Genomic DNA, 26,674 nt, shown 5'->3' with positions numbered 1-26,674 from the left:
TGCCCCTTTTACTAAGCTGAGGTAAACCCAACCCGACTTACAACTCGCTAAACAGGAAGTATCACCGAGCTACCGCAGCAGCCCGGCAGTATTTCCAACTCCTAGCGAGCTGTCATATCCAGAGCTACAAAAATATATTTATTTATTTTTGTAGCGCCAGAGTGTACCCAGCAGTAATTGAGCAGTGCCACGTACTACCTGGTTTACCACCAGGTTAGCGCGGGAGCCCTTACTGCCACCTCAATGAGTGCCAGTAAGGACTCCCCCTTGAAATGGCTGCATAGCAAGTGGTTTACTTGCCACATGGCCATTTCCTGCAGGAAAGAGAGACTTCCCTTTTACCTGCTGCGGTAAAAGGGGGACTCAGCACACGTGAAAAACACAGGCTGACGCCAGCACAGGCCCCCTTTTGCCATAGCTTGGTAAAAGGGGCTCTTAATTTCTTAGTAGCATGATAAATTGGAAAATTTACAAGGAGAGGCATGTATTGAGACACCACGCTAAGTAATATTTTTAAAAAACATAACACAAGCCTTAAAGTCAATTGCACATTGTGAATAGAGTCAGGTAGCACCTTATAGTCTAACCCAGGGGCGTAGCTACGTGGGACCACGGGGGCATGGCCCCGCCACCAATCGCTTCAACCTCTCTCCCGCCACCAACCCTCCCCTGCCGCCGTTGGGTACCTTTGCTGGTGGGGGTCCCCAACCCCCGCCAGACGAAGTCCTCTTCTCCAGCATGGCCGCATTGCTGATCTGCAAGGGCAGGCTTCTGTTTCTGTAAGTCTGACGTCCTCCGTGCAGGATGTCAGACTCACAGAAACAGAAGACTGCCCTTGCAGATCAGCAACGTGGCCGTGCCGGAGAAGAGGACTTCGGCTGGCGGGAGTTGGGGACCCCCACCAGCAAAGGTACCCGACGGCGGCGGGGGAAGAGGGGGTCGAAAGGGTTGGTGCCGGGGGGTTAAAGGTGGTGGTGGTGGCGGGGGGGGATAAAAAATGGTGGTGGGGGTTAAAAATGGCGGGGTGGGGTCGGCGGCGCTGGGGGGGGGGCTAAAATGTGCCCTCTCACTTTGGGCTATGGACCCCCTCTCCCGCTGAAGTCTGGCTACGCCCCTGGTCTAACCAAGTTCCTGAGGCATGAGTTGGGCTGGCAGAGAGTGCGTGTGTGTGGAGGAGGGGAGTAAAGAAGCTGCTGGATTAGGGGAGGGGTTGACACCCAGATGCCATTATAGAATACTATCTTAGCGCACAGATTTTGGGTACCTAACTTTTAGTGTTCCTATTAGAATTGCCCCCAATGCACAAACTTGTGCAAAAACACACTCAGAACCTGACCATATCATAACACACTCTGTCTGCCAGAATTGAAAGAGCAGCAACGCTATCTAAGAAAAGACAGCATTGTAAATATTACACCAGGCCCTAATACAGCAATACACCACCCAGTAAGAAAATATAACAAATACGACTTCTAAAAGATCTCCACAAAGAAATGACATGCTAGCAGAATACCACACCTTGCTCATACGCACAAAACAAAGATCCTTAACAAATATGAAACAAAGGGCCACAAATCAGTAACAGAGATATGAAGGCAAAAAACTGAACTGATAACCTCAAGAAGTCAGACTCTGCATATAGAGCATACAAATACCAGAGAAACAGAAACTGAAATGCAAGATATGAGGGATGTGCATTTCTCAAAACTGGAATGTTCCAAATAAAATAGTTTTTTCTACCTTTTTTTTTTTTTGTTACATTTGTACCCCATGCTTTCCCACTCGTGGCAGGCTCAATGCGGCTTACATGGGGCAATGGAGGGTTAAAGGACTTGCCCAGAATCACAAGGAGCTGCCTGTGCCTGAAGTGGGAATCGAACTCAGTTCCCCAGGACCAAAATCCACCACCCTAACCAGTAGGCTACTCCTCATCTAAGCACTATATTTGTCCATTTGATTTTCTCTTTTTGTTTTTTAAATCTCTTTCCAGGGTGTCTTAATCATGTGTCATTTCTTTTCTCTCCATGACCAACATCCATCTTCCCTCTCTGTCCTGTCCAGGATTTCTCTTCTGTGTGCTTATCCCTGTCTTCCACCTATATTCAGCATCTCCCCCTCCAAGTCCCTATCCCACCCCTTTTCCAGCATTGCCTTTCTGTGTCTCTGTCCCTATACTCCCCCCCATGCCCAATATCACTCCTCTGTGTACCTGTCCCACCTCTTTATCTTCCCTTCCTCCCCCACACCCCACCCTGGGGCCAGCATCTCTTTCTCTATCCCCTCTTCCATTCCACCGCCCTTTCGATCCAACATTTTTCTTTCTCTCTTTGCTCCCCCCACCCCTGCAAATCCAGCATTCCTCCATCTCTCTCCCTCCCCTGGTGGATCCAGTATATCTTTAGTCCCTCTCCTTACAACAACTACTACTAATCATTTCTATAGCGCTACTAGACGTACGCAACACTGTACACATTATATGCACATACAATTTTGTGCACCATATATAGAATCCCTGGGAAATGGATTTCAAAATTATCTCCCCTACCTGTTAGTTCTTATACATGGAAGTTGTGAAATTGTCACTTCCACATATATGTAAAATACAGTGGAAATGTGAACATTTCAGCCTGAAAATCCTATTTCCCACATGGAGTCCTGATGCAAAATGAGACATATATTTATTACTTCAGTATGTTCATAATTCATTCATTCAGCAAGAAGCTGAGGGGGATCTTCAGAATAAGAGCACTACTGAAAAACTGACCGCCATGGATGTATACAAAAGGGCAGGAATCCGCAAAGCTGTAGTGTAGTTCTCTACCTGACACCATGTATGTGATGTATCAAGTCATCTGATTCTATTTCAACATTCTGTTTGAGCAACTTAATGACAGGAAAGCACTGCAGCTATAAAAAAAAATTTTTGAACCGCAAGCTATTTCTTGACAGCCTCTCTTAATATGCATTTTTGGAGTCATGGCCTTTGAGACTGCCTATGAGGTGAGATTAGGATCTATGACAGTTTTTTTTTTCTTGGTCCGCAGCCTCATGAGGCCTTTTGCTTTAGCGAGAACAAGATATCTCCTGCTAAGTGAGCCTCCCTGCAAAAGCATGCACACAGTCTGATACAGTGAACTCAAATACTGTTTCCATAACGAGCGTATTAAAGCATACGCAGACAAAAACCACTTGAATGTCAACTGATGGAAAAATAAAACAGCTTGCCTTAGTTTAAAACATTGTAAAAACCAATCTTAAAACACCTGTTTCCAATAATAGAAGTAGCTCCTTGAGGAGCCAGGTGATTACGGCCGTTAACTAAATTGTCCTGTGCACAGAACGATAAAGTTAATGCAATGTAGAACTAGCCACCACACATATGCCTATAAATAGAGAAGACAAAATTGAAAGGAAGTAAGATGCACAGTGGTTTGTGCAAAAGTGGCTTTCATCTTCTTTAGCAAGTGGAAGATTTAAAAAGACTAATATGGTTCTCCAACAGAGATAATTGGATGGTAAGAGCAAAGAGATAAGCTTCAGAAAATGTATTTTTAAAAATAGGCACGAGAAGATAGAATTCTTAAGAAAAAAAAAGTAAAGGAGGTAGGAAAGACGGTTAAACGAGTAAAGACCCAAAGAGAGAAGAAAACTGCTAATACATAAAAAGGAGAGAGAAACCCTTTTGAAGAGAGATGAAAAAGAAAAGAGAGAACAGCTAAAATTAAAGATAAAAGTGGGGAGAGCAAGGAGGGGTCCATCAGCAGGCAGAAATTGTAAATGTGCTTACTTGGTATTTGCAATCTGCTTTTTGCTGGCCTCCCACTTAGTCACCTCTCCCCTCTCCAGTCGGTTCAAAACTCTGCTGCCCGTCTCATCTTCCGACAGGGTCGTTTTACTCATACTACCCCTCTCCTCAAGACCCTTCACTGGCTCCCTATCCGTTTTCGCATCCTGTTCAAACTTCTTCTACTAACCTATAAATGTACTCACTCTGCTGCTCCCCAGTATCTCTCCACACTCGTCCTTCCCTACACCCCTTCCCGTGCACTCCGCTCCATGGATAAATCCTTCTTATCTGTTCCCTTCTCCACTACTGCCAACTCCAGACTTCGCGCCTTCTGTCTCGCTGCACCCTATGCCTGGAATAAACTTCCTGAGCCCCTACGTCTTGCCCCATCCTTGGCCACCTTTAAATCTAGATTGAAAGCCCACCTCTTTAACATTGCTTTTGACTCGTAACCACTTGTAACCACTCGCCTCCACCTACCCTCCTCTCTTCCTTCCCGTTCACATTAATTGATTTGATTTGCTTACTTTATTTATTTTTTGTCTATTAGATTGTAAGCTCTTTGAGCAGGGACTGTCTTTCTTCTATGTTTGTGCAGCGCTGCGTAAGCCTTGTAGCGCTATAGAAATGCTAAATAGTAGTAGTAGTAGTAGTATCTAAGGCAGGAAATGGCATCCATGATTGTGAAATGATTGCATACCAAGTTATGAAAGACAAGTTTTTGATATATATTCACAGATCAGTGTAGATAAGATGGAGCTGATAGAGTTCACCTAAGGATACTGAAGAAGCACAAGAAAGTGCTTAATACTACCAGAGCCTTGCCCAACTTCTCTTTGGGGACAGGGGAGTTTCCAAGATACTGGAAGAAATGTTTTCCCATTGTACAAAGGTGGAATCAGGAAGAGGCTAGCAACTACTAACCAATAAACATGTATTTAAACTCTGGAATTCGTTGCCAGAGAATGTAGTAAAAGTGGTTAGATTTGTGGGGTTTAAAAAAGGTTTGGACGGCTTCCTAAAGGAAAAGTCCATAGACCATTATTAAAACAGACTTGGGGAAAATCCACAGCTTATTTCTAAAATAAGCAGCATAAAATGTATTGTACTGTTTTGGTATCTTGCCAGGTACTTGTGACCTGGATTGGCCACTCTTGGAAACAGGATGCTGGGCTTGATGGACCTTCAGTCTGTCCCAGTGTGGCAATACTTTTGTACTTATGTTAAATCTAACATCGATAATGGACAAAATTATGGAAACACTACTAAGGAAAGGGAAGATAGCGCTGTACTTTGGAACAATTAGCTTGCAAGACTACTACTACTAATAATAATCATTTCTATAGCACTACTAGACGTACGCAGCGCTGTACACTAAACATGTAAGAGACAGTCCCTGCTCGACAGAGCTTACAATCTAATCAAGACAGACAAACAGGACAACTATATACAACTATATCTATGAGGAAGGAAAGGAACCGTTATACATGTCTGTTTTCTCATAATAGGAATCAGTCAGGTAGTAACCAGCAGGTGAGCTTGCCCACAGGGGAGACGACTTTAATCTGTGTTCAGCAAGCTTCTCAAAATGTTTTCATGTGTGTACAATAATCAGAAAGAAAGTTTTCATGCTTGGACCATAATAGAAAAAAAAAACATCTACATGGCCGCAGCTGAAACTTCTTCAGTGCTCTATAAAAATGGATCTAGGGATTTTCAACCTTCCACAAAAAGAAGGCATCAAGCAGGAAGTCCAGTTTCAGTGATGGTGAGATTGAGATCTTTGTCAAGGTTATCACAGCACATCATGTCAATCTCTTTGTTCCCAAGGGCCAAACTATAGATGCATTTACAAAGGAAAAAGAATAGATTAGCATATGTGACCGGCTTAATGTGGCCTACCACGCAAATAGATCTATAGAAGACATCAAAAGAAAATGGAGCCAGCTGAAGAGGTTGGTGAGGCAACAAGGCTGAGGCCAACCCTGCCAGGTGGAGACACCATGAACCTCACACCAATAGGGTGCATGGTGCACAGACTCCTAAAGAGAAAACGCAAGCAAGAGTCCACACCACACAAGGTGACAGGGCCAGCTTTGTGTGCATTAAATACATTCTTGAAACATCATGCTCTCATGTGATGTAGACCTAATTTGTTGTCTCCATCTCTAGCCTAAGCAGATGCTCACAGACTCCTGACACAGGCCCTCTCACCGAAACATGGTCCGTGTGGAGTCAGTTTAAAGAATTGCTTATTAAAGACACCCATTCTCATCAACTCCACTGTCTGATTTTCACACAGACTCCTACCCCAAGAGAGCATCTATGGCCTGGGAAGCCAGGACACCTCAGCCCAGGCAGGGAAATCAGGTACATTTGGGCAAACCAAGCTGTGTTGGCTGTTCTTTCTGTGTCACCCTCTCTTCCTCTAGCAGGGACAGTGTGGGGGGGCTTCAATGATATCATTCCCATGTGTATTACATGTTTTCAGGTAGGTGGAGGAGAAGGTAAAAAAGCACACTAGAGTGCATGCTGAAAGGCCGGTTGTCAGGGGCTATGTCCCAACACTTCCACAGGGAGTTCTGGTTAGTGGGCAGGTCCGGGCCTGCTCAGCTTGCTGGGCGGAGAGCTCCTGTGTCTAACATGTTTTCCTCCCTCAGCCTAGTCCAGTTACCAACCCATCTCATTTTCTGCTTTCCACACCTCTGTGTTCCTCTCACTGTGCCCTCCACACCGCTTCTACAATCCAGCCTCTGACAGTGCACTATTCATCGACTATCTGGCGTCACGCAGGATATGCTTTTTTGAGCTGCTCATGCTGGTTTTTTATGAAGAAAATTTCTTATATCCTTGTCCTGATATATTATTTGATACCGCTCTTATTCAAGAAAGATACAGACTAGCCCCTGATGCAGCCCTATCGTTGGGCGAAACATGGCCTGTGCCAGACATTTGTCTCAAACAGGGTATCTTCAATAAAGTTTTTTTGGATACTTTACTTTTCCTATGCAGATGATGACACGGAGTCAGATGCAGAGCCTGGAGTCAGCAGGCAGGGCAGCCATATCAGGAGGATGAGGGTAAATCGGTGGCACCTGACGCCTCACAGGAGGGCACTATGAGAGAGGAAGAGCATCCAGAGGACATCAGCCAGGATCTACCTACAAGGGACAAACAGCAGGAACAATTAGTGGTGCACCCCCCCCCCCCCTGGCATTTACAGATGGCCCAATAGAGGCAGAGGAAGCTGCTGAGGAGCCTCAATGGGCCCGTAGAGGACCCAACTGCCACAGAAGGCAGGTGCTGCGGTTGGCCAATAAACTTCTGATGCAGAATTTGCAACTGGCCAACTACTGGCAGTAGAAACTACAGCTGCTGCATCAGGGGGTCTCAGCCCAGCAATAATGCAGTCATCTGCTGTGGAGCATGCAGCAGGAGAACTGAGAGGCAGCCCAGAATATAGTGTATAGTTTATCAAAACTTACTACACTGTCCAAGCTGATTTGCAGATCTGAGCAGTTTACAATCTATACACCCCCCCCCCCCCCCCTATTAAAGTTGAGAAAAGAACCACAATGTTTGAACAGAAAATGACCTCTTATCACACCAGATCATTCAAACCTTTGTTAGGCAGCAGCAAGAGCAAAAGCAGGGTAGGGAAAAGAAAAGAAGGGGGTAAAGGGAATGGGGTTAGGAGTGGAGGAGTGGCCTAATGGTCAGTGCAGAGGGTTGCGGACCTGGGGAACCAGGTTCAATTCCTTCTGCAGCTCTGTGTGATCTAGGGCAAGTCACTTAGCCCTCCATTGCCTCAGGTACAAATTAAGAATAGTTCAAATTACCTGTAATAGAAATTGTAAACCGCATCGTCACCTCAGGGATCACTTGCGGTATATCACGTGCTGAAAATAACTATAATAATAGGGTAGAGGGGACAGCATTTTGCCAGTCCAGAGTATGCAGGTCATCCCAGGGGCTCTGTACAGCAGTCAGTGCTGAGGCAGGTAGAGCCCACTCAATGCACAACTGATCCCAGTGTCGACAGGTCTAGCAGCCATACGCACCAATGCTTCCGATGCAGATGCAACACCCAACACCAATACCAACACCATTGATGCCGAAGCTGAAGCCGACGCCAAGGATTCGGACCGGGCTCCAAAAATCTTCTCTCATTGAGCTTTCTGGCCAACTGAGTACTTTTCTTCATGCGAAGACAAAGGGCACAGTTGGAAGGGCTATGATCAGGCCCCAAACACTGAAGACACCAAGACTGGGTGTCTGTACCAGAGATGGTTCTATTGCACTGAGAACAGCGCTTAAAGTACATAAGTGCATAAGTATTGCCATACTGGGAAAGACCAAAGGTCCATCAAGCCCAGCATCCTGTTTCCAACAGTGGCCAATCCAGGTCACAAATACCCAGCAAGATCCCTGGGAACGTTTGTAGACATGGAAGGAAAAACTTCCGTGACCAAATCAAATGACTCAATGGTGCTGAAAAAGGGGCAAAGCACCAGAGAAAAAATTAAGGGAGAACCCTACCGAAGTCAAGGCCTAAATGTAGCCTAGTGACACGGAAAAAGAAAAGAAACTTAAAAGCAGGAAAAAAAGAACTAAAAAATAAGGGAAGGAAAAAGGAAAAAATCTGAACATGGAAAAACAAGAAAAAAATACAGCGTAAACGCCACCATAAAGCACTCAAGCTCTTCTAACCCAGATGTGAGAAGCAGAGAAAAAATGGCATCTACCCCCCCACAGTAAAAAAAAGAACTGGCAGTCCTGCACTCTCACGGTGGGCAGGAAGGCACTCGTGCATGTGCAAAGGAACCAGTTTCACGCTCCACAAAGCTCTTTTCAATGGTATAAACTCCGAACTAGACAATGTGGATTGTGTTACCCTCATGTGAGAATAGTAGGCCTGTTTGTCCTCGGGGAAAAGGTCATGCACTAAAAGTGGCCACATGATGTGGACAACCCACGAACTGACAACAGCGCCGGCTACCTTTTAGCTTGGCTTTGTAAAAGATACCCTAAGGCAGTTATGCTTTAGTGATCTGAGGGGATATTCAACAGCACTAACTGGTTAAGTGCTACTGAGAATACCCGAGAAGGGCCAGCTCAGCAGGGTTTAACCGTCAAGAGCCTTTCCTTTTGAATATCAACCTCAGTGCATAATGTGATCTTTTGTTATCAAGCAGCACTGAATATGTGTGGAGAATAGTGACCACTCTGGATCCACAGAAAGTAGTGATAGTCAGCCATTCCCCCCGTGATATTCAAAACCATTTAACCAGCCAGGAATGGCACCTGGCCAGTTAAATGGCACTTAACCAGCTATCCACCGATATTCCTGGTTAGCTGCTAAGAGATAACCGGCCATGGGCGTAGTTTGGGGGGGGGGGGCCCAAATGGCTTGCCACCTCCTGAATTTCCGATCATGATTCCGTCTACTCCCTCTCTTCCTCCCTCCCTCCAGCACTGCAGTCTTCAATCTATCTGGGCTCCCGGCAGCGTTAGTAATGTATCCATGCTGCCTTCACACTGCCCCAGAACCCTTTTCTCTGCAGTGTCCCTTGGTCCCACCTATGCGGGAACAGTAAGTAAGTTGAAGAGAAGGCTTCCGGGGCAGATTGATGGCAGTGTGTATACATTGCTAACACTGCTGGGAGCACAGAAAGATTGAAGACTGCTGCACCAGAGGAGGGGATAACGTCCATCTTGTTTTGATAATACGGGTTTCCCCGCCCCTTCGCCGGAACGTCCTTAGAGATGGACGCCCTTAGAGATGGTCGCCCCCATTCGATTATGCCCCTCCACTTTAGCACAGCCTTTTTGTAATAAGAATAGAAGTGGCTAAATATCACCAACTCTCTGTGAAGTTAGGTGGAAATGCCCATGCTCTGTCCTTGTAGCATCCTGGGCTATGAGGGTAATTCTTTACCGTTGAGTATTGTATATAAGCCATGGCAGTTGGGCTCTTCCTTTATTCTCTTTGAACGATTTGGGTTTCTGCCAGGTACTTGTGAAACAGAATATTGGGGTAGATTGGTTTGACCCAGTATGGCTACTCTTCTGTTTTATAACAAGAGACTCACTGTAGGTGCTGGATATAGCAGCTATTTTAAGCCTATTCTGTAAGTAAACTGAATGCCTGCTTTCCTATATAGAATACAAGTGGAAAACACATGTACATAAAGATGAGATCATATACACCAGCAGTCTGGCTGGTGTAAATGTCCATACTTAGATGTTTGCATATGCACCTGTATGCACACCAGCAATACACACACCATCAAATCATGGTATATACTTTTCTACTAGGTGGTATTCTGTAAGAGGTTGTTTACGCACCTAATTAACTAGAATGCTGCCATTTATGTACCTTCCTGTCTTCGCCTCAATGATTGGGGTGAGGAATGAAGAATGTTGATAATGGGTTGTGGGCGCTCAAGTTTTGTTGTATGACTGGTCTATATCTTTCCTATTTTTGTCTGGTGTTCTAATCCCCAAAAAATGTCTGATTGTTTTATTGTGAGCTGCTATGACTTGCATTCAGTAATGGCGGGATAGCGAGAGTTTTAATAAATGTAATAAACATAATAATGGTAATAATTACCCCCTATCTGGTTAGTGCCAGGACAGTCTGTAAGAAGTTTCAGCTGTACTACTGCTACTAATCATTTCTATAGCATTACTAGATGTATGCTGCACTCTGCACATTATATGCAGCTACTTTCTCTGTCCCTAGAGAGCTCACAATAAGTTTTTGTACCTGGAACAATGGAGGGTTAGGTGACTTGCCCAGGCAATGGGAATTGAACCCAGGTTGGCAGGATCAAAGCCTGCTGCACTGACCATTAGGCCACTCCACCTCTCCCAAATAAATAAACATCTAGCCTCAGCTGCCTTCTCTGAGGAATGAACTCAGGACCTTCAGATTATGAGACTGACATGCTACCTACTGCGCTAAGAAAGCTCTGCAGCAGTGCAGATAGCGCAACTGGAAATTGACAGATTTATATGTACAGTAGTAGCTACTATACAGACAAGTGCTTTTGAATTTCAGGTTGTGTTTTCTATGTAATGCATCAGAAATATGGGACGTAAGAAGAGGGAGGCAGAGAAACGAGATCTGAAAGAGATGACAACGAAGGGGAAGTTTTGGGGGCTACAAAAGCTGCTCCAACTGACATCAATCACTCTTTGTGGCTATAGGAAGCCAACTGCTTTTGCTTGAGGCACAGTAGTAAATTTATTTATTCTGAAGAGATCAGTGCAGCTGATTAGAGGTTAAGAATCTTGCAGAATAGATAGTTTGGCCATAGCAGTGAGTCAGAATTGTGGTTGGCTGTGGAATGTCTGTGGTGATCCCTCCCATCATGCAGAAGGTGTACATCAAAGTAATTCCAAGTGAGCCAAATATTTTTATGCCATACAAGAAAAACAAATCTGCAGATACTTTGCTGTTGATAAAGGTCTGACATTTAGCACAACAAAGACCATTATTTTAACAATGAGCAACAACTGGTGCTTGGCAAGTTAAACCTCCGCTACAGGGATTATTTAATAAGGCATTTTTGCACATAAGTACATAAGCACTGCCACACTGGGAAAAGACCAAAGGTCCATCAAGCCCAGCACTCTGTCTCCGACAGCGGCCAATCCAGGCCCCAAGAACCTGGCAAAAACCCAGAATTTAATAACGACCAATGGACTTTTCCTTCAGGAATCTGTCCAGACCCCCTTTAAACTCAGCAAGGCCAGCTGCCGTCACTACCTTCTCCGGCAATGAGTTCCAAAGTCTAACCACATGCTGAGTAAAGAAAAACTTTCTCCAATTTGTTTTAAACCTACCACATTCTAATTTCATTTTGTGTCCCCTAGTTCTATTATTGTTAGAAAGCGTAAACAAACGCTTCACATCTGTCCGCTCTACCCCACTCATTATTTTGTAGACCTCTATCATATCACCCCTCAGCCACCTTTTCTCCAGGCTAAAGAGTCCTAGCCGTCTTAACCTCTCCTCATAAGGTAGTCGTCCCATCCCTTTTATCATTTTCGTCGCCCTTCTCTGCACTTTCTCCAATTCCTTTATATCTTGTTTGAGATGAGGCGACCAGAACTGAACACAATACTCCAGGTGCGGTCGCACCATGGAGCGATATAACGGCATTATAACATCCTCATGCTTGTTTTCCATCCCTTTTCTAATAATACTCAACATTCTGTTCGCCTTCTTAGCCGCCGCAGCACATTGAGCGGAAGATTTCAACGTTCTATCCATGATGACTCCCAGATCCCTTTCTCGCTCCGTAACTCCTAAAGCAGAACCTTGCATGACATAGCCGTAATTCGGGTTCCTCCTTCCCACGTGCATCACTTTGCACTTGTCAACGTTGAACTTCATCTGCCATTTGGACGCCCAATTCCCCAGTCTCACGAGGTCCTCTTGTAATCTTTCACACTCCTCTCACGACGAGACGACCCTGGATAAATTTGTGTCATTTAATTACCTCACTAGTTACTCCCATCTCAAGGTCATTTATAAATATGTTAAAAAGCAGCGGTCCCAGCACAGACCCCTGAGGGACCCCACTAACTACCCTTCTCCATTGAGAATACTGACCATTCAACCCTACTCTCTGCTTCCTGTTTTTTAACCAGCTCTTAATCCATAATAATACACTGCCTCCGATCCCATGACTCTCCAGTTTCCTTTGGAGTCTTTCATGAGGCACTTTGTCAAACGCCTTCTGAAAATCTAGATATACAATATCCACCGGCTCCCCTTTGTCCACATGCTTGTTCACCCCCTCAAAAAAATGCAGTAGATTTGTGAGGCAAGACTTCCCTTCACTAAATTCGTGCTGACTTTGTCTCAGCAGCCCTTGCTTTTGTATGTGCTCCGTAATTTTATTCTTGATAATAGCCTCCACCATTTTTCCCAGCACCGACGTCAGACTCACCGGTTTATAATTTCCCGGATCTCCTCTGGAACCCTTTTTAAAAATCAGCATTACATTGGCCACCCTCCAATCTTCCGGTACCACACCTGATTTTAGGAATAAATTGCATATTACTAACAGCAGCTCCACAAGTTCATTTTTCAGCTCTATTAATACTCTTAATACATAAAATAGGAATTTCTAAAACTGCATATCCTGACCAGTTAAATGCTTTTGAATATCATAGTAACATTGTAGATGATGGCAGATAAAGACCTATACAGTCCATCCAGTCTGCCCAACAAGATAAACTCATTGTATGTGATACTTTATAAGTATACCTGACCTTGATTTGTCCTTGCCATTTTCAGGGCACAGACTGTAGAAGTCTGCCCAGCACTAGCTTTGCTTCCCAATTACCGGTGCTTTTGCTTATCATGGGGAGAAGGGGGATTGTTTTTACACAAATCTACACCCAAGACCTGTTTCTGGAGCCTTTCTAGTTGAATAATCTCAGTGATACCAGAGCCCAATGAGCACTAACATCTCTCTTCATAGAAACACAGAAAAATGAAGGCAGATAAAGACCATATGGCCTATCCAGTCTGCCCATCCATGCCATCTACTCTCCGTATCACTCCCTTAGAGATCCTATGTACTTCAAATAGGAGGCAGCATGGTTTGTCAGATAAATCTGATCAATTTTTTTGACTGGGTGATGCAATATACTTGGATTTCTTTGATACATATAGGTGAATTACAAATGAATTGCACAGGCAACCTACAAATAAAGGGGCATTTTTACTACGCTGCACTAAAAAGTGACCAGCGCTATCACTAGCAAGGGGTTTTACCACGCGCTGTGGCCACTTTTTGTTCGGCTGTAAAATGGCTGCATTTTCAATTTTCTCAATTAATGGTCAGGCGCTAACCCTGAATGACACTCACCAGATGTATAACTTGAACGATTAATCAGCAAAAAAAAAGACTCCTTATGGACTTATGAAGTCAGCAAATCTAGATTTGAGATAAGTGCCTTCGGCCTTTAAGAAAATCTGGGACGTTTCGAAGAACATTTAAAAGGGGGAATCCCATGGGTGTGCAATTGAGCTCAGATGATTTATATCTGCTGATAAGGTTTCCTAAAGAAATGTATGGTATTATGACAACAATGTAATTATCGATTGTGCATGAGTGTGAGTGAGAAAGAGGGGGAGGAGTTGTTTGGAATACTGTGGGCACTTTATGTTACATTGTAATAGGGTTTATACCTCGTGATTAGAGTAATAAAAGTTATTGATAAAATTGAGTGTTTAAATTGGGGAAGAGTGAGTACTTGGTGGATATATTGAGTAATTGTACTTTGGTTTAAAACAAATTTCCCCTTATAGGCTAATGTGTTCATCTGGACAACTACATGTTCTGCTACAGCTAAGTAATGGTGTGCCAGAAAAGTTAAGCTGGTATGCTCACCTGAACATTGCTTGGTTTTCTAAGATGAACTCTGTGAATAAAAATCTCCCCACAAAGAATCAAATTCTTATGATCAGCAAGAAAGTTACAAATTTATAAAGAAAATTGATACGTTCTAATGTATATATATATATATATATATATATATATATATATATATATATATATATATATATATATATATGTGTGTGTGTGTGTGTGTGTGTATAGACTTATCTGATGGCTGTCTTTATGCTAGGGTTTCTGTAGTAACTCTGTGGAATAAAAAAATAAACATCAGTAAATATTTATTAGGTTACTGAGAAGAAGGTTAAATACTTATCAGATTGTGTTACAGGAAAATAAAAGAAGTAAAAATTGAACATTTGTATTTGATTTTATAAAGTAAAGTTAAAGAAAAAAGTGAAATTGATTCAACTTTTATTCTCATATCTTGGGGTTAAGAGTGGAATTTAAATTTAATGTGCCCCCCTCCCTCTGCTCTCGGTGGTATGATTTTAAACCATTCGACTACAAACTTTAACATCAGGTAACCAGGAACACACTCTTTATGCAGCAAGTCCCAGGGGGACGGGGTTTACAATATCAATGGAATTATCAGGAAATACAATCACAACAAAAAGTATCAAGGAAAAAAAAAAAAGCTAAGAGTTCCATTGAAACATTAGACCACTAATTAGAAGAAGGGGAGGGGGAAGAAAAGAAAAAGGGAGCCAAGTCATTAAGGGCTTCTTTTACTAAGCTGTGCTAGCAATTCCCGCACTGGCAAATGAGAAGAAGCCCATAGGAATTAAATGGGCTTCCTCTCATTTACCGCTGTGGGAATCACTAGGTCAGCTTAGTAAAAGAATATAAGAAACATTCTTATAGCAGAAAAGGCTAACTAATGTGTAACACTAAAGAGCATTAATTAATTCTCTACTTCATTACTACCATGAGCCATATTGGCCGATGTTTTAGAGTCCAAACAAATCCTCATCTGTTCTGGATACTGAAAAACATATCTAACACCTAAATATTGAACACAACATTTACATGGATATCTCAGCTGGAAACTAGTGCCTAAACTTCTAGCTTCTTGTCTCATCTCCAAAAAAAAAACTTTACGTCTCTCTTGAGTTGCTCTTGTAACATCGGGATAAACCCACATTCTTTGTCCAATAAAGAGAGTCTGAGAGTTCTTAAAGAATAGGTGAAAAACACCATTCAATGTGTTCAACGTGGACCAGAGAGTGATTGCTTTTTCCCTTGTATAACAGAGAGACAAATGTTTATCTGTACTGCAATGATGCTAATAAAGATAATTAAAAAAAAAAAAAAACAAATACTGATCAAAAATGAATGAAACCAGCAAAGTTGCTCTAACTTGCTCTTCTGTTGTAGTACTCTCCAAGAAATCAGCCAAGTTCCCCAAATGCAAATTATCTTATAGGTGCTCCTTCAGATATTTTCACAGGCAAAAATTATATCCAATTGATTGGAGAAAAATTTTAAGAGGAAAAATGTAAAACTTCGAGCAAATATGTCTTAAATATATCACAAGGAGCAACCTCAACAAATTTGGGGAAATTCAAGAAACATAAATTCAAATTTTCTAGTTGTTCTATTTTAAGGTGAATTAATGTTTTATCTTGTACCAATTTCACATTAACATCCTTAAGATTTGTAATATCTTGTTCAATATTCTGCATTTTAGTTTGAAATGTCACTTGGGTTTGCTCTTGAATTATTGTTTACCTTTGTAACCAGGGTGCTAAGCCCTCATCAGATTTTACCATTGTTTGGACAGCATGGCCCATATAGCTTCTAGAGCCATTCCACCTGAGGGAATCTGCAAGATTCCACTCCTGTGCTCAGCAGAGATGTTCCACCAGTCCCCTCAGAGAAAACAAAAAGGTGGAGGAAATCCTCACGTGCAAGGAAAGCAATAAACAAAAAAAGTGAGGACAGCTCAAGGAGGATGTCAGGAAGTCTTTAATGTAACAGCTAAAAAAACGACCCGACATGGCTGTGTTTCGGCTCCAAGGCCTGCATCAAGGGTCTATTAAATCTACATAAAAAACAGAATAAATAACTAATTACATTACAAATAATAATACAATTGAAACAAAAGTGATATATATAAAAAAACTAAAATCAACTTGTGCAATAATCACATTCGTGTATATATACCGTATCATGATTATCTAAGAATGAATTTGTTAACAAACAGATAAATAAATTCCAGAGTCAGGAAACTGAGCCTGCCTTGTACATTATATATTACATAGGTCAAAACCAAAAAACATTGATAATGAGGTAGTAAACAACCAGATAAGTTTAAAAACAGAAAATCAAATATGCAAACAAGAAATCAATGAAATATACGCCATTGACAGTTTTTTTCAATGATTTCTTGTTTGCATATTTGATTTTCCCAGTGCATCTTTTCTAGCAAAAAAGGTGCCGGTACTCAAATACTAGGCTGCCCTTCAAGGGTGGGGTGATCACTGAGGGACCCACTCCACAATAGCCAGGTCCCCTGCAACCAGTCACAGAACCTATGACAAGGCAGAATTGGTATTAAAACTTGGGGTCCTTGGGTAGGGTTACCATTCGTCCGGATTTCCCCAGACATGTCCTCTTTTGAGGGTATGTCCGGGGCGTCCGGCGGATTTTGCCTGCACCCACGTTTGTCCGGATTTCTGGACAAACGTGGGCGCGGGTGCGGGCAGGCACGTGCGTGTGGGCGGGCGATCGGCGCCGTGGGTCTGGTCTCCCGTCCCCTCCCCTTCCTTACCGTGTTCCCTGGTGGTCTAGTGCCTCCCCTGTCTATCATCCTCCTCGGTCTGGCTGGGGATTCAAAATGGCCGCCGAGAGTTGAACTCTCGCGAGGCCGCTTCAACTCTCGGTGGCCATTTTGAATCCCCAGCCAGACCAAGGAGGATGCAGCAGGCAAGGGCAGACAGCGCTCCGGGCAGGAAAGAGGGGGCTCTTTCTTGCCCCGAAGAGAAGACGCTACTAGACCACCAGGGCTAGATAGTAAGTGAGGGGGGGTATGTGAGGGGGGGAGGGGACTATGTGACTGGGGGGTGGGGAATAGAGGGGCGGAACGAGGACCCGAAGGGGCGTGGTGGGGGCGGGGTATGAGGCGGGGGCGGGGTAGGGGCGTGACATGTGTCCTCTTTTTAAGAGGACACAAAATGGTAACCCTATCCTTGGGTCAATTTTAGCAGACAATGGAAAAGGTGCCGGTAGTCAGTACCCCCAAGTACCCCCACAAAAAAAGCCCTGGATTTTCCTGACATCCTCCTTGAGCTGTCCTCACTTTTTTTTGTTTACCACCAGTCCCCTCAACAGATAACTCACCAGGGGCTGATTCGGCAATTCGTGCCTCAGATGAAACCACAGTTGTTGTTCCTCCAACTACTACATGCTGTGTCAGAGCCTCCAAAGGGTGAGAATCTGGGGGGGAAGCTGCAGACAGGCCTGTTTCTAATTAGAACCCTCAGAGTTCCTCCTCCTGCAGAAACCGAAACAGCAGTGTCCTACATAGCAGCTTCCTCTGCCAATGTCAAAGAGAACACAGGACAAGGTGGAAGATGAAGAGCTGAAGGGGATAACGATGTTTCCAGGCTCAATTGTAAAGACCCTCTCAGGTCAGCCACAGCTTCAGAGCCTACCCCTCCAGATTCTACTTTAGGGCACTGGATAGCATACCGTTCCATCGGCTTGTTTGCTACAGGGAACAATCAGGGTTGAGGAGGCAAACACCTAGCCTTCCCCCCTTCCTTTAGGAGACATTGAGACAACAATTCAAGGTACAGATGAAAAGCAGCAAACACTGATCAACTGCACATGACTATCTTGATCCCTCTCCCTAGCAGTTAAGTCTTAATATTAAAAAATGCAGTGTCATGTGCTTGGGCTATGAAAACTCAAGGGAGCAGTACAGTATGGGGGTGAAGTACTTCTGTGCACAAAAGAAGAGTGGGACTCGGAGATCCTACTGTAGCCAAACAGGTAGAAAAAGTGACGCAAAAGCCAAAGCGTTCTTGGCAGCATAGGGAGTGGAATGATCAGCAGGAAAATGAAGGTAATACTGCATCTAATAGTCTCTGGTAAGATCTCATTTAGGGTACTGTGCACAGTTCTGCAGATCGCAGATCACACTTTCATAACGATATAAACAGGATGGAGTCAGCCCAGGGGGCAGCTATTAAAATGGTCAGTGGCCTTCATTTTAGAGTATATTGGTCAGACTTAAAGATGTCAATATGTATTCTTTGGAAGAAAGGCAATAGAGGGGAGGTTTGATAGAGACATTTAAATCCTCTGTGGCATAAATAGGCAGGAGGTGGGCCTCTTTCAATTGTAAGGAAGCTCTGGAATAAGGAGGTATAGAATGATATTGAAAGGAGATAGACACTGGAGTAATCTAAGGGAACACGTTTTTACCGAAAGGATGGTGGATGTGCGGAATGGCCTCTCAGTGAAAGTGGTGGAGATGAAGACAGTATCTGAATTCAAGAAAGTATGGGACAAGCACATTAGATCTCTAAGGAGTAGGAAGGGATAATAGAAATTAGCAGTTGGTATGGATAGGCAGATTGGATGAGCCATATGGTTTTTATCTGCTGTTATTTTCTCTGTCCATATATTATATTCCAGTTCACTAACCCACATACACATACTGATTCATCTCCACACATAGACCCCATCTACACATTTATAGACCTCTCCCATCCTCCTATCCACAGCCCCCACCTCCAACCTAACCTCCATCCTTACATTCCACCCACATTCACTCTTAGAACATCTAATTTGTATAGCTGAATATTGTATAGAGCAACACGCCTTTGTGTCATGCTTTCTAGCATTTACTTTCCAACTCATTGCCTTTGAACTGACCTCCATCTATCTGGAGCTGCCGGCCAGCTGCATGAAACAATCACACACTGAATGAATTGTAACCCCTGCACTGTAATTGATGATACATTAAGGTTCTGTTTAAGCAAGAATGATTCTTTGATGACTGGCAATAAATTACTACCACAGGGCAACAAATTAACAACAGTATTGCAGTTTTATGACCTTTTATGACCTTCAACTCCAAACATAACAGGAAATAAAACTAAACCACTTCCCCTCAGGTTAAGTCATCACTGGCCAGTCCTAAATTTGTTACTATCTTGTTTTCAAAAGAAATGTCTTCCAGCTTCATTTATGGACTTGCTTGTCCTTTGAGCATCCCTATTTTGAAAAAACTGCAGACTGTTTGCAAGGACAGCTTGTTGCTAAAGGACCCTAGGGCTCTGCTCATTTCCTCAGAACTCTTTTGAGAATATTAGGTGAAGATGTAACAAGCAAAAAATGAGATGGTGTGGCTTTTTTTTTTAACCAAATCATAGTCAGGCAATTTAGTACCTTCGGTCAAGTGAAAAAATGTGCACTACACACTCACCTAGAATGCACAGCACCAGAAGCTTGGGAGACTGGTAAATATTTCACTTTAACTATTTAGCTATGCTCTATGTAAAAGACACAAGTAGTGTAACCTTTAGCTATTAGTATAAAGAAGACACAAGTGTATCTTTCAGCTATACTCTATAAAGAAAACACAAGTGTAACCTTAGTCCTAAATAAATGTGACCCTGGGTTCTGTATGGACGTGATCTTTAACCTCTTCTACAGCTGAACCTTAACCTCTACCCAACTGATTAATAATACCTTGCAAAGCAAAAGGGATTTATAAAAAGAGTGTGTGCCAAGCTGTAATGATGTCATGTGTTTTCCACTGCTATCGAATTTATAACATTTTTATTATATTTGGAAAGGCATTTTTGATATGATGTCTAAATCCGATTTTGGATGTCTTGCTGAAAATGTCCAAAATAAAAGTAGCAAACATAGTGATTTCTGAACCAGAAAACATCTATTTTTTTGTTTTGAAAATGGCCATTTCCAAGACATTTTGTGCTCAATGTGTTTTCCTTTCGTGACCATTATTAAAAAAAAAAAAGTTCAAGGGAAAACGCACAAACAAAATGTGATATATGGGAGGGGGCAGCACTCTTAGTAGACTGGCCACACAGACATCCCAGCAGAGCAGTGGGTCACCCTAGGGGGCAGTGAAGTGGAATTTTATTTAAAAAAAAAGTCCCATGTACACATTTCAGCATTTGGACCCCTCCAAAATCCAACACTACAATAGCCTTTATGCCTGCAGGCGTCACCTATATGTGTGTATATAGATTTTTGGTAAGTTTTGGAGAGCTCACCCTTTCCACCACAAGTGTAACAGTTAGAGTGGGCTATGGGCCTGAGTCCTCTTCTCTACAGCCCACTGAACCGACCACTAGGCTACTCCAGGGACCTGCTTGCTGCTCTAATAGGAATGGCCATAACATCTGAAGCTGTCATAGAGGCTGGTATGTACTGTTTCTTTCACATCTTTGGGGGGTGGGAAGGGGTCAGTGACCTCTGGAGGAGTAAGGGGGGGATCATCTAGTCATTTAGGGTACCTTTTGTGACTTAATCATGACTGAAACAGGTCTAGACCAAAACATGTAACTTTTAGCCATGGACGTTTTTGCTTTGTTCCATTAATGGCAGAAAAACATCCAAGCTTTGGGGACGCCCAAATCCTGACCCCTAACATGCCCCAACACACTCCTTTGTGATTTGGATGCATTGCAGACTAACTGCATTGAAAAACTTCTTAAAATTGGGTTTCAAAAATAGCAATTTAGATGTTTTAACCAAAAAAAAAAGTCCATCTGCCTCTTTGTGCTACATTTTGGACATTTTCCGGTTTCAAAAATGAGCCCCTAAACCAACTAGATTCTAGGGGCTCAATATTCAAAACAATTTAAGAGGGTGCTGCCCAGTTAACTTGTGCTGGCCAGCCTCTAAGTGCTTAAATATAGGTGCCGTGTGGTGCCCGGTTACTACCGGGCTACCGCTGCAGCCCTTACCACCTGCTAAATAGGAGACAGTAAGGGCTCCCCCAGGAAATGGCTGTACACCAAGGCCATTTCCTTCCCCTTCACTGAAAAAAGCCTTTTATCCATGGCGGTAAAAGGGGGCCTCAGCATACGGTAAACCCACATGCCAACACCACCGCAAGGCCCCTTTTACCACTGTTTAGTAAAAGAAGCCTAAAATACCATGGATTTAATGAGTTTTGACACAGGAATAAACTACAGTAAATGAATCTTGCCTTGATGAATGAAATTAATTGCATAACTCAAAACCGAAAAAAAACAAATGGAATGAGAGAATTTTGGAAATGTGCTCTTTATTTGTGTCTTTATGAAATACCAAAACCAAATACAAATTCTGCAGAAATCATGCCTAAAACAAAGCTATGAACATTTTATGCCTGCTTGGAAGCAGGGGTAAATCTTCACTTGTAAACTGTCTGCATTGCAATGCATATATTTTTAAAAGTACGCATGTAAATTGTGATTCTACCTCTACTCTAGCCTGACCACTGGGCCTTCGTATGTTCTGGTAATTGTGTATGCTTCTATGTGCTGGTTATTTTGCAAGAACTATTTTATGTGACTATACTATCATACACATGATTAAGTGCCTTTATAAAATTACCTCCCTCGATATGATTCACCCAGACATCTGTCTCACATATTTTCGAACAAGAAATCTCAACATATTTCCTGTTTGAAAATACATGAGAGATGGATGTCCATTTGGGGCATTCTGTCATAGGCATCCCTATTCTGACTTGGATGTGCTTTCCATAATGCCCCTCCACGTGTTCTATCAGCACCTGCTCCCTCCTTCTGCAGCTTAGATATTTTAAAGACCATAGGAGGCAGGCCAGCTAAGTGCTACGATTGCTGGGCCATTTTCAGTGAGCGGCATTGAATATCTGGGGTGGGGGGGGGGGGGGGTTGTTTTTTTTTGTGGCCGGCTTATTCTTAACCAGCCAAGTTCATATTAAGTGCTGGCCAGTTAAGTGACTAATGTGTCTAATGTTATTTTTTGCTATCCGGTTTTATTATTGTTTTAAGTATGTCTTTTTTGCTCAAAGACTCTTTCATAGCAAACTTTTGGTTCAGAACCCCAGTGCTGGCAACGAGTGAAGAGTGTGGATTAATTAGCCAATGGCTTCCCAGTTATACTGGTCCCAACCTGGACTCAAGCATATTGTCCGGTGAGAATAAGCCTGCAAGTCAGTGTTACCTCCTGATGGTATTCTCACAGACTGCCAAGCAGCATATAATAGCACTGTGAGGACCACTCCAAGGGGTCTTTTACTAAGCCGCAGTAAAAAGTGTCCTGCGGTAGTGTGGGTGTGTTTTTGTCACGCGCTGGGCCATTTTTTACCTCAGCTGGTAAAAAGGCATTTTTTAAATTGGGTAGTAAATGGCCATGCACTAAAATTAAAAATAGCACGCTTGAGCTCTTACACCACCTATTAACCTAGCAGTAAGGGCTCACGCGCTACTTCTGCGGTAATCAGGCAGCAGGCACCAATGTGGCCATGCTGCGATTATCTCTGGGAATGCCCCCCACAGTAGAAAATAGAAAATTATTATCTACCGCAGGAAACAGCACACACCAACTTTGAAACTACTGCAGACCACATGCACTACCCCTGTGGAAATGCCGATTTGGCACGTGCTACCTGTGCATTAGCCCCACCACTGCTTAGTAAAAGGCCCCTAAATTAGCTACAGTTACTTACTAATGAATAATCAAGCTGTTTTGCATGTTGAATAAAACTGATGTGTACTGGCAGCAATAAATGGGACTGCCTGCTCATGCAAATTTAGGCATTAACGTGTGATACAATTTGTGACAGCATGGTAAAAGGTTTCTCTCCACCTGAATGTGGTCAATAACAGTAGACTGCATCAGCTATAAGAAGGTTCACTAAGAAGGACTTTGGGGGCTACCACGGAGCCTGTTATTATGCTCTAGCTGCAGCAGAAGAGAAGAAAGAGCCAAAATCCAGGTTCAGGTTTCGGCAAAAAATGTCTGTGAATTTTGGGCAGAAACCAAAACCATGGCCCTGTCCCCCCGCCACCACAAGTCTGTTCTCCCGAGCCAACCTTCCTCCCTCCCCAACAGAGAAAACATCTCTCAGGCTGCCCACCATCTACCACCTTTAGGCCCTCCTCAGGCTTACCTTCTAAAAGCCCTGGTGGGAGGTCACAGCTGTCATTTTGGGATTGGAACCAGCATGGGCAAGAGCAATACCCAGTCATTCCTGCTCTTGTCATGTCCAATCTTAAATTGATGGCCACGACTTCCTGCGGCAGTCTCGCAAGGATGCCAAGGTAAGTCATGGCCACCATTTTCACAATGCAGGGGCAGGATCAACTTAGGATGCTCCTGCCTGAAGAGGCCACTAGACCAGGTGAAGAAACAATGCGACAAGTTGACAGCCGTGGCCAGAAGGTTGCTAGGCTGTATAGAGAGGGACATAACCAGCAGAAGAAAGGAGGTGTTGATGCCCCTCTACAAGTCGTTGGTGAGGCCCCACTTGGAGTACTGTGTTCAGTTTTGGAGGCCGTATCTTGCTAAAGATGTAAAAAAAACTGGAAGTGGTGCAAAGAAAAGCTACAAAAATGGTATGGGATTTGCGTTGCAAACCGTACGAGGAGAGACTTGCTGAACTGAACATGTATACCTTGGAGGAAAGGAGAAACAGGGGTGACATGATACAGATGTTCAAATATTTTAAAGGTATTAATCCACAAATGAACCTTTTTCGGAGACGGGAAGGCGGTAGAACTAGAGGACATGAATTGAGGTTGAAGGGGGCAGACTCAGGACTAATGTCAGGAAGTATTTTTTCACGGAGAGGGTGGTGGATATGTGGAGTGCCTTCCCGTGGGAGGTGGTGGAGATGAAATCGGTAATGGAATTCAAACGTGTGTGGGATAAACACAAAGGAATTCGGTTTAGAAGGAATGGTTCCATGGAATCTTAGCGAAGATTGAGTGGCGACGCCGGTAACTGGGGAAAGAAAACAGGAGCTCGGCAGACTTCTACAGTCTACGTTCTGATCGTGACTGACTAGACAGGGATGGGCTGGAGTGTAAATTTTAAGGGGCTTCGACGTTAGCTTCAGAACTTAGTACAAGAACAGTACTGGCCTGAGAAAGGCAAGGACAAATCAAACTCGGGTATACATATAAAGTAACACATACCATGTAAAATGAGTTTATCTTGTTGGGCAGACTGGATGGACTGTACAGGTCTTTATCTGCTGTCGTTTACTATGTTACTATCAGTGGCATAATCGAAAGAGAAGGATGCCCATCTTCCAACATAAATCGGGAGATGGGAGTCCTTCTCTCAAGTTCACCCAAATCGGCATAATCGAAAGCTGATTTTGTGCGTCCTCAACTGCTTTCCATCGCGGGGATGGCCAAAGTTCACGGGAGCGTGTCGGCAGTATACCGAAGGCGGGACGGGGCATGGTTAAGAGATGGGCATCCTCGGCCGATAATGGAAAAAAGAAGGGCATTCCTGACGAGCATTTGGCCAACTTTACTTGGTCCCTTTTTTTTCACAACCAAGACTCGAAAAGGTGCCCAAACTGACCAGATGACCACCGTAGGGAATCAGGGATCACCTCCCCTTACTCCCCCAGTGGTCACCAACCCTCTCCCACCCAAAAAAAAAATTAAAAACATGTTTTGCCAGCCTCTATGCCAGTCTCAAATGTCATACCCAGCTCCATGACAGCAGTATGCAGGTCCCTGGAGCAGTTTTTAGTGGGTATTGCAGTGCACGTCAGGCAGGCGGACCCAGGCCCATCCCCCTACCTGTTACACTTGTGGTGGTAAATGTGAGCCCTCCAAAACCCACCTGAAACCCACTGTACCCACATCTAGGTGCCCCCCTTTACCCTTTATGGTAGTGTTCTACAGTTGTGGGTAGTGGGTTTTGGGGGGGGGGGGGGGGTTGGGGGCTCAGTACCCAAGGTAAGGGAGCTATGCACCATGAGAGCAATTTATGAAGTCCACTGCAGTGCCCCCTAGGGCATGTGAAGGGGACCAGTGCACTGGTCCTGGCATGTGAGTGGGACCAGTGCACTATGAATGCTGGCTCCTCCCATGACCAAAGGGCTTGGATTTGGTCATTTTTGAAATGGGCATCCTTGGTTTCCATTACGGCTGAAAACCGGGGACGACTATCTCTAAGGACTACCATCTCAGCATTTAGGTCGACCATATCTTAGGTCGACCTAAATGTGGAGATTTGGGCGTCCCTGACCGTATTATCGAAATGAAAGATGGACGCCCATCTTGTTTCGATAATATGGGATGCCCCGCCCCTTCGCGGGGACATCCTCAGAGATGGATGCTCTTAGAGATGGGCGTCCCCGTTCGAAAATGCCCCTCCACATGTTACTATGTTACCACCAAGGCTTTTAGAAGGTAGGCCTAGGGAGGGCCTATGGGTAGGGGATGGTGGGCAGCCTGGGGGGATGAGTTTTCTGTTTGGTAGAAAACTTGTTCCGGGATACAGACTAGCAGTAGTAGGATGGGAGCAGGACCACACTTTCAGTTTTAGCTTTGATTCCAGCCAAACCTGAGCAGCGAATTTCGGATGCGGATTCAGCTTCATCCAAAACCAAAACTATCTGTTTCAGTCAGCCTCTTGCTTGCTATGAGGAAATAAGGAAAGACTTGGAACCTTTGCTATGTAGGACTCTTGCTGCAGCTGAGCTTTGTCAAGCTTTACCTACAGAAATGGGCTTTTAAATTGTCAACCCTATAAAAATGTGTACTTTTTTTTTAACCTCCTGCAAGCAGAGGTGGTCTCAGAGGTAGGATTAGGAAGGGGATTGCATACTTTTGATAATTCAAGCATATGCATGTCATTTCTCCTGCACTCTTAAATAACTTTGAATATTGTCCCACAAATTTTTTATACCTTTGTTTTCTGACCATTCTATTTTTCCACTTGGGTTAGTCCTGGTTCTCGTGCTGATTTTCTCCTAAGTCCTTTTCCATGATCTCATTTACATTTTATGCTTCCTCCTCTCTTATACCTAACTCTGACTGATTTTTTTGTTTCATCTTTTTCTCTATTTCTCTGTAGCTAGATTTCATTCTTCCTTCTTCCCCTATTCCTCACTCTCCTTTGTTCTCCTAATGTTACACTCCTACCTTGCTACTCCTAGCGGTGGCCATCTTGAGAGGTTCATCTGAGGGGCAGACATCTTGGGAGGTTCATCTGTGTCTGTTCCTGAGAGGCAGCCATCTTGAGAAGTTCATTTGTATCTGTTCCTGAGAGGCAGCCATCTTGGGAAGCTTATCCTTATGGGGCGTGCCCAATGAGAGTCCTCACCTGGCAGCTGTGGCAGGGATCCTCTGATGAGAGGCCTACTTAAGAGCAGAACACAGTCAGCATTTTGCTTCAGCTTCAACTTCGGTGGAGTTCGTGGGGTTTCCTGTGTCTGGTGAATTTGACCATTGCCTGAATCCTGACCATCTCTTTGTTTGCT

General features: G+C 43.7%; 1 long non-coding RNA gene and 1 other non-coding gene across 2 annotated transcripts; one reads left to right on the top strand and one right to left on the bottom strand.

Annotated features, from left to right (window-relative positions):
- The first annotated feature begins 8,020 nt into the window (after positions 1 to 8,020).
- Positions 8,021 to 25,863, top strand: LOC115460291. Its single transcript, XR_003940449.1, has 3 exons — positions 8,021 to 8,105; positions 23,722 to 23,724; positions 25,852 to 25,863. It is a non-coding gene; the product is annotated as an uncharacterized LOC115460291 (long non-coding RNA).
- TRNAM-CAU lies at positions 10,688 to 10,760 on the bottom strand. Its single transcript has one exon. It is a non-coding gene; the product is annotated as a tRNA-Met (tRNA).
- Positions 25,864 to 26,674: the final 811 nt, after the last annotated feature.

This window comes from Microcaecilia unicolor, chromosome 1, assembly GCF_901765095.1.
Source record: "Microcaecilia unicolor chromosome 1, aMicUni1.1, whole genome shotgun sequence".
NCBI classification, from domain to species: Eukaryota; Metazoa; Chordata; class Amphibia; order Gymnophiona; family Siphonopidae; genus Microcaecilia; species Microcaecilia unicolor.
This window is presented reverse-complemented; position numbering and strand designations above follow the sequence as displayed.